The sequence below is a fragment of the Lytechinus pictus genome, chromosome 16, assembly GCF_037042905.1.
Source record: "Lytechinus pictus isolate F3 Inbred chromosome 16, Lp3.0, whole genome shotgun sequence".
NCBI classification, from domain to species: Eukaryota; Metazoa; Echinodermata; class Echinoidea; order Temnopleuroida; family Toxopneustidae; genus Lytechinus; species Lytechinus pictus.
Genome location: NC_087260.1, coordinates 2022109 through 2035792, shown reverse-complemented (window position 1 = coordinate 2035792; position 13684 = coordinate 2022109). Strand labels below are relative to the sequence as shown.

Below are 13684 nucleotides of genomic sequence, written 5' to 3'. Positions count from 1 at the left end.
ACGCCAAATTAACTATTGCCAGTTACAGCTGTTTACTTTTGATTCATATGTTTATCTTTATGTTCTTATGCTAACCTGGATGGAGGTAATAGGGTGTTGGAAGGAAGACATGTGGGTCATGGTAATTTAGTTAACCTTTTCTAAACTCAGGCAGCCCCTTCATCTCTATTCTAGGTCCTTTGTATTATGTCACGTATATCCAATTGTTTATGCAATTTGTATTGTACTGTAATTATGAAATGCCGAATAAATAATAATAAAAACAATAGCGATAATAAATAAATTCCTCACACTTTTTTAATTCATAAATCTTTCTGAGATTATTCTTTTAAATAACCCCTCTTCTTATTGTGTTCTTTCCATTCTAATCGATATAATGAAATAACATTCATGTAACCCTTTCGTCCAACACAGAGACAAGTACACCCTAACGTACACACATAGACACCCACACATACCCATGCACACAGGCTTGAACCCATGCCACATACACGTACATCATGGTTGCAAAGGCTACGGACTCAATATCATTTTTAATGGCTTTGCACTCGGTTCAGTTTTTCTTCGCATTTATATAGGTTATGGAAAAAGCGAAACATTATATTCATTAAAAGAAACAAATCTACAAGGGGACTGTAATAATTTAATTCAACCTCCTGGTCTGATATTCACGGAACAAACACATCAAACGGAATCTTACAAAAACATACATTAATAATACTATTATGCTTCACAGCTTACAGGTATATAAACTGTTCATGGGTATGAAATATGAGGGGTGAAATATGTTGGGGGTAGGGGAGGGCATTCATTTTGGCTATTGTACATAATTTAAAATTATAAGGCGGAAAATTCAATAAATACCAACTACTAAATGCTGGACTGTATGTAATTAAGAATGTTAGTTTGAAATAGAAACGATCAATTTCACTACTTTAAATACAGTGTTCACATTTAAAAAGATATCTTTACTTTTTGGCATTGAGATGTTTGCTCTTCATAAATAAATGTATATCAAATTCGTCAGGGTTTACACTATTTACTACCACTTTCCTTTACAAGCAATGTCCTATAACATTAGCAGTTTAGTTCATAGCTGATATTCAAAGGGATATTTATCGAATTTCACTGATAACTGATGATTTTTTGGAGGAAAGTCAGCATTGATTTAATTCTTCACTTTCAAAGATTAAATGATCATTTACAAGTTATTATAGAGTCGTTCCGGTAGTCAACGTCAAAGAGATTTTAAAACATTTATTTCAGCCATGGATTTCAGCCATCTGATATGCAGGTTCAATCTGATACATAATATTTTACCAGAAAAAAAATATTACAAGAACAATACACTTATTGTATTAGAAAAATTGATCGATATACCATAATTGCAATTGCATGCTACTTGAACGGCAAATATGAGTTGTGGGGACCTCAACATCCTTAGTCTTCCAAGTTTTCTTAACCGTTCTCCTAGCCAGAATAAGACTTGTATCCTAAGCCCTTGATTTGTCTTTCGCAACTCTAATCTAAATTTAAAAACAGTCATATCGAAAAAAGTGATCTTAGTTTGTTGTTTCGAGTAGTAGATTATTTCTTAATGGTTTTGGAAGTCGTCGCTGACATGGATGTAGCTGTTCTGATATAGTGCTGGATTTACCTTATAACATAAATAGATGTCTATATAACGTATTTGGGTAAGTGTTTTTGGTCACATGTTCATCATTTCTTTGGCTAGTGACGCTGTAATGATGGAGATCTGATATTCCAATTATTCCCAATATATTAGATGCTGCCAGTTGAATACAAGATGAGCAGAATGATTCCGACTACGAAACCCCCCGCTATGAAGACGCAGCAACATGTCCCCAGTAGCTGGAAAATAGGGTAGAATTGTGATACAAAGAAATCATGACATGATATTGTTTATTAAGATATGATAAATATTTGATATAAAAAAATGTTTATTCGCGCTTAACAAAGTACAAGACATTTTTTCGTCAACCGTTTGCTCCGTCCTCCGTATGCGACGTTATAACCCTTATTTATATATATGAATACTTATAAATATTTATTAATGCTTACCTTCTTGAGAGAACGGTATTTGTGTTGTATAGTCCTACAAAGCAGTTTATTTCAGTGATTAACAACTGAGGTCAGATAGTATGATGTAAAATATCTTCTAAAAACAGATGTGAGATTGAAAACAGCCACTTTTTCTAACGGCAGGAATAATGAACAGCTAATAACATAAATTGATATATAAAATAATGCTATACGTTTCGTTATTGTAGGCAGTGTTCTTAAAGAGAAAATAAACTTACGCCGTCTTTATGGCGACGAGGTTCGTTGCATCGGCCACCAGGAGCCATGTTGAATATTCTTTGACAAAAAACCTCACATACACAGAAAAAAAAACTTTCAATGCCGCCTTTCGGTTTGCAGTCTGCCAGTTGACACAGAATATCGTAAAAAATGTCAACTCGATAGATAAAATATTCCAACGTCGCATCGTGGGGTTCAGTGATTGGTGCGTCAAATATGGGTAATCACGTCACAATATCGGACTTCCCTCGCATAGACAGGACGGAGCAGACGGGTGAAGAAATATAATAAAACCTGTTTTGCACTTGGTTAAGAGCGAATAAAAAATTTAAATTCAAATACGCCTACTTCCACTTCCAATGGCTGGTATTTCTTAAATAAAATATTCACTTGGCAGCCCAAACGGTGGAAAATTATAGAAAGGTATATGACTGCGATTCAAGACAATTTTGTGTGAATGATAGATGTTATGATCCAAAGTTATACATTTGGCAATGATATTTTAAATCGACCCCAAAATACATTACAGATTAGTCGACAATTCCAAGCATGAAACTAGTATGCATTCATATCATATTCCTATGAGAAGTAAGTAAAGTTTGCATTCTAATAAGCATAAGGTATTCTTCTCTAGTGCGTATTTGGTGTTGATCATCTTAAAATGACAATGAAGATGAGACACCATATGAAATAAAAGACAGACACTAAGTTTGATTGATGAGAAAAGGGTACGGGCTGTATTAACTATTATGATGTTGACGAAAAACATATCTTATGATTTCGTAGAACAAAAGAAAATTCCCACCTTTAGCTACATGTCGAAATGTCCTCAACATAAATGACCCAAAAAGTGAAAGCAAATCACTTCTGCAATTCTTAAAAAAATACAATTGTCCTTAGACTTAAGGCATTCTAAAAGTGGTTTCATTATTATAATTTTTTACGGTGGGGTAAAGGCCTGCAATTCGTACACTAGATATACTAATGAGCCTACATATGCTTACTTTTATTTCAATCGGTATGTCAGGTGGTTTCAGAAACGGTGCCATCGTCTTTTTCCCTGAAATATTTTCCGTAAAAATCTGGAACATGAATCTAGTATCATCACCAAAATGATTGTCAGCTGAGGCATAATACCTAGGGAAACACACGAAAGAAGATGGAACTTTATTGCGTTTTGGTACAACCTTCCTACACAATAATGATTTGTTAAAAAACACCATCTTTCCTATCAAAACCTGCACACACATACGCACCCTCACACACAAAACTCTCTAGCTGATACACACCCACGCGTCCTCGCAACACACACAAACACACACCCGCACACACCCACAGACACATGCATAATATAAGGTAAAAATGCAAATGATAAAATTCTCTGCAATCAGACAGGCTATACTTGACAGGCTAGGCTAGAGGCTAGCAGTTAGTTACTTCGCCAATATTCATCCTTGCATAAGCAGACGACGCCTATATTTACGTTTTCTATTGTATCTTACCGCATCCGAGAAACCTTTGCTCTTTATTTATCAATTGAAATACTAAAGTAATCAAAACAGTCAAAAATCAAAAGTAAAATACCTCGATTTATTCGATGACGATGTCGCCTCATCTCGTTTGCCTTAGCTCCTGATACAGGCCTCCGCATTTCGAAGAAAAGATGGCGGTCTAGACGTCTTTATAAAATGAAGATCTTTTATCTTTATGAAAACCAATTTTTTTTTTCTGTTCAGCTTTTCAAATTATAGGCTGCGAAAAAGAAACACAGTCCAAACAGTTGGTCGTTGGTATTTACGTAAATTTGATGATCACTCCTCCGAGTTTCTATAAAGTTTGTTGGGTTTCTAAAGTTGCCTATGTATTTTATAAATGTTTCATATTTATGAAAATTCGAAGTGTTGCTTTGTCTAGGATTGATTGGAGATCTTCATGAACGTGTCGTGTGAGGATTGGATGAATACTTTCAGAGTTACATCACCCAGAGAGCTTAAAAAAAACCCACTCTCCTTGCTGTTGTGAAAGACCATACATATTGCGCATTTCCCACAGACATCGACGAATTTCAGTTTATTGAGTTTGTGAAAGTCCCATCTGGTTTTTTACTTAGCAGCTACGATGAATTACCCTCTAATGACTACTTAAAGTTAACCAGATAACGATGAAAAACTCTTTTTCATCTCGCACTGTTTGATTGTTTATATAAAAAAATATTTCAATTTAGAATTCCTTGTCAGTAGAGAGTGAAGAGAATATTGTTAGACCTTAGTATATTACTAAGCTCCTTTTTTAACTTACATACAGATATATGTACTCACCTATTTAATTTCTTTTTCTAAATTGAAAATTCTGTTTCTAAACAATCTTTTGCTCTTTTTTCGAAACTCAGCCTTTAAAACATTTATTGTATGCCATGATTTGTTTGAGATCACTATCCTGCGACATTTTGAGAAAAAACTATTTCATTATAAGGAACTACTTTTACATTTTTATGGCAAGGCCATTTTGTTTTATTGCAGGATGGGAAAGATCTTATTGCCGCCACAAAGATTTTAAAAATGCGATGATATTGACCTTATCTAGCAGAAATGCAACTTACTCTTCTTCTTGTTCGTTGGTTTGAAAGACAGATTCAAACATAAATCGATATCATATTCGTCAACATTCAAGTCAACGACAACTTTAAATGCCAACCCCTCCCCAATACTCATGTTCTAAAGCAGGGTGACGAGCCCCCCCCCCCCATGTTAATGTTGTTTTGTAGGTAATCATTCAGTCACTGCTAAATATTGGTCTACGAGTTAACATTTTTGACGGCACCTGCTCATTTTTCTCTCGCGGATTTGATTACCTCGTCAGGCAATTGTCCGGACAGATACTGTATTTCTAAAACGATTTGAAAAAGACCATCGGCAGAAAATCTCATTCTCATTTACCACAAAGTCTGCCCGGTCACATACAGGACCATAGTCACAGCTCACTGTCTAGACAGACAGATTTGCAATTTGAACTTACGAACCAACAGGAATATTTTTAGAAGTACAGTATGTCTGAATGGTTGTTGCGATGATTGCGCAATGACATTGTAATTTCCTGTCAAACACCGACCGATTTTAGGTCAAAACCTCTTGACTTTGGCGTTTTAGCGGCGTTTGGCATTTGGCAATCGTGCAATCGCCACCGTGACCAATTGATTTTCAAACAATATTCTTTTTTTTAAGAAAGGTCTGATGGATACTTCACGAATTAGGCCATTGTCTGCTTAAGATCTGCGATTTCGGTAAAGTGTTGAGTTTAAACAATGGCCAACATGCAGGATGCATTTTAATCGTTAAAAAGACAAAATGTGAAGTAAGCTCGATGACCTTTAAGCTCAAGCTTCTCCCCCATCTTTCTTCCATCAAACTTCCGAACAATATGGAGAAGCACATATTCACTCGGCTCCAAAACAAACTCTTCCAATGCAGGCTCACTCCTCATGCATATAAATCTACACCCACACAGACCCTGTAAATCCCAACACCCTTGAACACAAACACCCACCCACACCTAACTCGACAGCCAACCCCACACAGACCCATTCTTCCCTTTTGAGTCTCCTGTGAGTCTCTATTGCACTGCAAACTTTTCATATGAACACGCTCGCACCCACATACGCACACATATCACGCTCATACACACCCACACCCTCACGCACATCTCCACACCCACACATGCACACAATTACGCATACTCACAAAACATTTTCACATACATTGATCGTCACCTCTTGCACATACATGCACACAAAGACACGCACTCCAGATGAGCGCATGTCTTTCATGCTTTCGTCTAATAAGAACGATGGAAACCCTCACCCACACGCTCATTACCACCCTCTCCCACCATCTCTAACCCTCTCACTCCTCGACAATGGACCCCACTTCAGGCCGCACATATCCAAACCCAAATAATACCACCACCAGCACACACTCACACACGCTCTCTCTTTCTCTTATGCACACACACACCCTCTCTTCTCACACTCGCAGCAACCTCGCAAACTCACATATCATTTAAACTTGCACATCACTAAAGCACATGTCAAATTGTTGGTGAAAATTTAACCTTAAAATAATGTACAGGTCTTTTTTATTTCTATGCAGAAATTAATATAATTCTTTAATTCTGTAATCAATGGATATAATTCTGATTTAATAGAATGATAATTTGTTTTACATTAAGCTTATATTAAGCTTTGAGAATGCATCCAGCGTCCAATTGTTATTTTAAACTGTATTAATGATATTAAAAATTTATTTTTTATCTTCATTTTTTTTTTTTTTTTTTTTGGGGGGGGGGTTGAATCTACACTCAATCTAGTACACGATACTACATTTCTTTTGTAATATTCAATGCAATAATAACCATAATAACTAAATCTATTTAAAAGTTGTTACTTATGTATTATACCACTCAAAATTATCATTTTACACTTAGGAGTTTTTTTTTTATATAAGCTCATCATGTCTTCAACAACAAAAGTTCACCCCTCTCATTTACATCATTAAAAGTGTCTATAAGACCAAATTCTTAAGTAAATACGGCATCAATAATTTGCAAACTGCAAGACCAGGATGTTAATTCAACATCAGTCCAGAATCTACATGGATAATTTATAATTATCAACGCAGATTGAATGTATTACTAGTTTACAATAAATCTGGCATTATTTCAGTTTCTATCTTGTATTTGCGTCAAACCAGAATGTGTTGTCTTAAAGCTTCTCGTGTTTACACTATATCAAAGACACCCGAAATATGTAGGGTTCACACATTTTTTCAGTGTACTTACAACACCTAAATCTACCATTCCTAAACAAAGCGAGTTAGTCATGAGAAAAACTCTTGAAAATAGCATTATAATTAGAGCTGTCTTATTATTATTTTTTTTTTACATACAACGATGGGTTGATAAAACGAGCATTATAGTACCTGTATTATTACATAATTATTACATAATTATTTATAATTATTACATAAATATTCACCAAAGGCAATGTTAAAAAATTACACGGACTGGGTACATTTGGAACAGTTCTCAAAAGCCCGCGGGATAACCGAAAAGATTGTGTAGTAATCCAAGCCACTAAAAGAGCATATTATTTTTCTCTAGCGTTATTAAATGACCGGTTGCGCAATAGATTTTACCAAGTCAATTTATTACAATATATATTTCTTTGTATAAATCCAACATTAGGGTTATCATTTATTTATTATTTATTTCACATATTAAAAAAAAAGCCCAATCAGCACAAACTCTAGTTTTCGTTGGGGCCCTTAAAAATACAAAATAGATTTACATATATATACAAAGAGAGCAAACGTAAAATTACAAATGTATGTATACAATAAAGTATGATTCTAAATGTTACAGAATGAAATACAAGGTTTGGCAGATTCGTTAACTTTAAACAAATGTGAAACATACGTTTGAAATAAGATAAGTGATATTAAACAAAATGGATACCAAAGCAGCTACCGATTACAATACTTATCTATAAAATAGCGTCTACGTGACGATTATACATTCCTGCATTGAAGATGGGTCATTTAACGTCGTCCAAGTTTTCCTAAGAATGGAATGAATAGAAAACCAAAAGAAAGATATTTACATAGCTTGTAATTAAACTATTCAGCGACACCAACTCTAATACAAGCGATGGAATGGTACAGATTGGTCGGTCGGGATTCTGTTCTGGGTTTCACCGATGTGACTTTGGCGAAAGGACAGTAAACCGAATAGGTAAGCTATGGCGTCATACAAACCTTGATTTATATAGTTTACTTTTATAACTGACTAATGTAATTTATAACTGATTATTTTAATAGATTGCTTTGATATTCATTTAACATCGGGTAAATTGGACCCGACCGTTCAGGAATTTAGGGGGTCATTATCCCAAATGGTCGAGTAAACCTGACCCTACGTTTCGACGTTTCAGGAAGCTCTTTTCTCGAAGATTGCCCGACCGTACGCGATGTGATGGAACAGGCCTATGTAAATTTGAAATAATTGGTTCTTGGGAGGAGGAGGAGGTGGGGGGGGGGGTGCGCCGTGATGTCATTTTCTGAATGTCATGTCGAATCTTTCATAAATTATTTTTATTATTTTTATAAAATCACACTTTGGCTCCTTCGCTTCGTCCGCTTGGGAATAAAAAAAAAATTGCCAAGCGCGCAGGCATCGTTGCACCACATCATTTTATTATTATCATTATTTTTGTTTGGGGTTGGGGAGGGGGGGGGGGGTGGGGAGCTCATTAAGCCATAGATACAACATGGGTCTAGTTCCATTCGTATTAGATTATCAAAGAAAAGACCAAAGTCCTTTAGACATACACGGAATATAAAACCTTTGAATTACTTTTTTTGTGGGTGATCCTATTTGCGCCAGAATGTCTCGTAGATGTAGAAAGAAACCATTCCAAAGAACCATGGGATTAAGACATGCATTACCATTCCTCTTGCGGGTATCAGAGTGAATCTGGATCCACCCTAAAAACATGATAGAATTATGAAAACAAAGGTGAAAATAATAATAATTACTAAAAATGTGCGTGTGTGAAAGATATGTAATTGGAGAGTACATGTGTTTGGTTGTGTGCTTGTGTGTTTGCGGGGTTGGCGCATGTGTAGATGTTGGAAATGTGTGTGTGGGTGTTGTGTGTGTGTGTTGTGTGAGGATGTGTCTCAGGGTGTGGGTAAGTTGTGTGTGTGTTGTGTGAGGATGTGTTTTAGGGTGTGGGTTAGTTGTGTGTGGTTGTGTGAGGATGTGTCTCAGGGTGTGGGTAAGTTGTGTGTGTGTTGTGTGAGGATGTGTTTCAGGGTGTGGGTAAGTTGTGTGGGTGTTGTGTGAGGATGTGTTTTAGGGTGTGGGTTAGTTGTGTGTGGTTGTTGTGTGAGGATGTGTTTCAGGGTGTGGGTAAGTTGTGTGTGTGTTGTGTGAGGATGTGTTTTAGGGTGTGGGTTAGTTGTGTGTGTGTGTTGGGTGAGGATGTATTTCAGGGTGTGGGTAAGTTGTGTGGGTGTTGTGTGAGGATGTGTTTTAGGGTGTGGGTAAGTTGTGTGGGTGTGTTGTGTGAGGATGTGTTTTAGGGTGTGGGTAAGTTGTGTGGGTGTTGTGTGAGGATGTGTTTCAGGGTGTGGGTAAGTTGTGTGGGTGTTGTGTGAGGATGTGTTTTAGGGTGTGGGTAAGTTGTGTGGGTGTGTTGTGTGAGGATGTGTTTTAGGGTGTGGGTAAGTTGTGTGGGTGTTGTGTGAGGATGTGTTTTAGGGTGTGGGTTAGTTGTGTGTGGTTGTTGTGTGAGGATGTGTTTCAGGGTGTGGGTAAGTTGTGTGTGTGTTGTGTGAGGATGTGTTTTAGGGTGTGGGTTAGTTGTGTGTGTGTGTTGGGTGAGGATGTATTTCAGGGTGTGGGTAAGTTGTGTGGGTGTTGTGTGAGGATGTGTTTTAGGGTGTGGGTAAGTTGTGTGGGTGTGTTGTGTGAGGATGTGTTTCAGGGTGTGGGTAAGTTGTGTGGGTGTGTTGTGTGAGGATGTGTTTTAGGGTGTGGGTAAGTTGTGTGAGGATGTGTCTCAGGGTGTGGGTAAGTTGTGTGTGTGTTGTGTGAGGATGTGTTTTAGGGTGTGGGTAAGTTGTGTGGGTGTTGTGTGAGGATGTGTTTTAGGGTGTGGGTTAGTTGTGTGTGGTTGTTGTGTGAGGATGTGTTTCAGGGTGTGGGTAAGTTGTGTGTGTGTTGTGTGAGGATGTGTTTTAGGGTGTGGGTTAGTTGTGTGTGTGTGTTGGGTGAGGATGTATTTCAGGGTGTGGGTAAGTTGTGTGGGTGTTGTGTGAGGATGTGTTTAAGGGTGTGGGTAAGTTGTGTGGGTGTGTTGTGTGAGGATGTGTTTCAGGGTGTGGGTAAGTTGTGTGGGTGTGTTGTGTGAGGATGTGTTTTAGGGTGTGGGTAAGTTGTGTGGGTGTTGTGTGAGGATGTGTTTCAGGGTGTGGGTTAGTTGTGTGTGGTTGTTGTGTGAGGATGTGTTTCAGGGTGTGGGTAAGTTGTGTGTGTGTTGTGTGAGGATGTGTTTTAGGGTGTGGGTAAGTTGTGTGAGGATGTGTCTCAGGGTGTGGGTAAGTTGTGTGTGTGTTGTGTGAGGATGTGTTTTAGGGTGTGGGTAAGTTGTGTGGGTGTTGTGTGAGGATGTGTTTTAGGGTGTGGGTTAGTTGTGTGTGGTTGTTGTGTGAGGATGTGTTTCAGGGTGTGGGTAAGTTGTGTGTGTGTTGTGTGAGGATGTGTTTTAGGGTGTGGGTTAGTTGTGTGTGTGTGTTGGGTGAGGATGTATTTCAGGGTGTGGGTAAGTTGTGTGGGTGTTGTGTGAGGATGTGTTTAAGGGTGTGGGTAAGTTGTGTGGGTGTGTTGTGTGAGGATGTGTTTCAGGGTGTGGGTAAGTTGTGTGGGTGTGTTGTGTGAGGATGTGTTTTAGGGTGTGGGTAAGTTGTGTGGGTGTTGTGTGAGGATGTGTTTCAGGGTGTGGGTTAGTTGTGTGTGGTTGTTGTGTGAGGATGTGTTTCAGGGTGTGGGTAAGTTGTGTGTGTGTTGTGTGAGGATGTGTTTTAGGGTGTGGGTAAGTTGTGTGAGGATGTGTCTCAGGGTGTGGGTAAGTTGTGTGTGTGTTGTGTGAGGATGTGTTTCAGGGTGTGGGTAAGTTGTGTGGGTGTTGTGTGAGGATGTGTTTTAGGGTGTGGGTTAGTTGTGTGTGGTTGTTGTGTGAGGATGTGTTTCAGGGTGTGGGTAAGTTGTGTGTGTGTTGTGTGAGGATGTGTTTTAGGGTGTGGGTTAGTTGTGTGTGTGTGTTGGATGAGGATGTATTTCAGGGTGTGGGTAAGTTGTGTGGGTGTTGTGTGAGGATGTGTTTTAGGGTGTGGGTAAGTTGTGTGGGTGTGTTGTGTGAGGATGTGTTTTAGGGTGTGGGTAAGTTGTGTGGGTGTTGTGTGAGGATGTGTTTCAGGGTGTGGGTAAGTTGTGTGTATGTTGTGTGAGGATGTGTTTCAGGGTGTGGGTAAGTTGTGTGTGTGTTGTGTGAGGATGTGTTTTAGGGTGTCGGTAAGTTGGGTGGGTGTTGTGTTAGGATGTGTCTCAGGGTGTGGGTAAGTGTAAAACGATGGATTGTATTTATGTATCTTAATTTACCTATGAACCGGTAGCAATTCCTGCAATTTTTTTCATAATAATACGATTGAAGCCATTAATATCTGGATTAGGAAAGGAAGTACATCATGTAGTTTTTTTTTCATTTATTGATGCAAGCTTATTTTTTGAGCTCTTAATAATCGTATCATTCTTCTGTGTATTTTGATTAAAAAAAGTGTTGCATTCGTGTATATAATTTACACCTTTCAATGATTACATGAATATATACGATTTATCTCATTAATTCTCTTCCACAAATAGTTATGTTGAGCAGTAATAATCTTTATTTATTTAATTTTAATTAGGAAAATGGCCATTTATTATTAAAATATATATTTTTTGTTGTAGTATAGAAATACTGTGTAGTCTATTTGGATTTGTACACCATTAACCATGACCAGTTACAAACATACGAAGAAATCGTGATTAATTAAACAAAAATCAATTACAAAAATCAATCCAAAAAAAATTTAAGCACACGGAAAGAGTATGATTATCCACACAATATTTACATGCCGTGGTGGCTCGTTGGTCGTAGGACCAGGCGGTGGTTTGTCCCCCATAGCGCCAATGTTCCAAGTAATCCAAACAATCTAATTCCGATCAATGCAATGTATCCCTTGGCTTCGAAGTGAAACCATCTACACATATGTGTCTTTATAAGTACCAGGTATCAGCTAATAAATGGATTAGGACGATTCTATTACTCTCGGGGTGTGTTGGGAAAAATCAGGAGGAAATAATTGTTGAAGTTTTTACAGAGAAAGAAAAATTTCATTCATTTAAACAGATTCCTAATTACCCTAAAGCGTCTAATAAATTGAAGAATGAAAGCAATTATTACGATTCTGATTGATCTATTGTATATATTTTCAAACATACTTCTCATTACCTATTCCCAACTTGTGATGTACTGGTCACGTGACTTCAATCAAAATGCATCCTAAATGTAACTGGTATCCTGGATAACACACAGATGCTTAAGTGTCGAGTGCTGTTCTCAAGAATGGGAATGAGCCATTAAATGGAGATAATATTTGTTTTAAACGCCCAAAAGATTCATCCAAGAGTTTACCATTACCTGAATTGAACTCTAAGAATACTGAGTAAAATTTTACCCAATATCGGGTAGCAAGGGAACATGCATGTTTGGTGGGCATTTTTTATTACCCCATATTGCGCAAAATGCATGTCTAAAGGGTAAATTTCAACGGAACATTGAGTAAAATTTCCAAATTATTTCTTTTTACCCAACCAACATGCATGCTCCGATTTTTACCAATATAGGGTCAACCTTTTTTTAGAGTTTGCACTGAACTAATTAGCTATTTGTGCAATATCTGTGTCGTAGCCAAATCCTTGTCTATCTTTCAATTTTTCTTCGAAGTTTTAGCCAGCCATTTCGATTTGTTTTATTTTGTAGTTGTCATTTTTTCAATCGTCAATGTGTATATATATATATATATATATATATATATATATATATATATATATATATATATATATATTTATATATATATTTTTATATATATATTTATATATATATATATATATATGTATTTATATAAACACCCAGTCTATGTTTCATTGCATCTTTATCTATAATATTGCAAGTTTTTTAACATTCATTTTGGGTTCTTTACAGCCAATGAACATTTTTATCTTTATATTCAATAAAAGCATATACTGATAATCAGCTCTCGTCGTTTCCATAGTAAATTGTAATACCATCTCACATTTAAACACATAGATAATTCGTGTAGTTACAGCTGCAGCTCAATAGTTGTCAGATATGTGTGTCCCATTCCGAGGACTAAATATGTCTCAGTCAAATTTCCAAACATTATTATATGTGGGTGTTATATGCAATCTTTACCGAGAGTTCGTTGATCCGGCAATCTTGTCTACCGCGTTAGCGGGACAGTGTCTAAGTCTTCGGGCCGCTAGTGCAGGCGGAGACGTAAGTTAGCTGAAGCCTAATCAATGCATGTCATATGTTTGCAATGCGAGCGGGAATTGGTAAATATTCGCGCCGAAACTTCGGCGTAGTGAAGTCGAATACGTTATGTGGTTGTGGTCCCTTACTTCCGAATCGGCGTGTGCCAGCAGCTAATGATTGTGATTTATAATGCGACATGATGTAGAATTA

The 13684-nt window shown here is 37.3% G+C and overlaps 2 long non-coding RNA genes across 2 annotated transcripts; both read right to left on the bottom strand.

The window, feature by feature from the left end:
- Positions 1-782: 782 nt before the first annotated feature.
- LOC135157053 (uncharacterized) lies at positions 783-2449 on the bottom strand. The gene is made up of 3 exons (XR_010296133.1): positions 2322-2449; positions 1403-1872; positions 783-1283 (listed from the first exon to the last, which is right to left on the bottom strand). It is a non-coding gene; the product is annotated as an uncharacterized LOC135157053 (long non-coding RNA).
- Positions 2450-6463: 4014 nt separating this feature from the next.
- LOC135157049 (uncharacterized) lies at positions 6464-12168 on the bottom strand. Its single transcript, XR_010296131.1, has 3 exons — positions 12048-12168; positions 8728-8858; positions 6464-7933 (listed from the first exon to the last, which is right to left on the bottom strand). It is a non-coding gene; the product is annotated as an uncharacterized LOC135157049 (long non-coding RNA).
- Between the last annotated feature and the right edge of the window lie 1516 nt (positions 12169-13684).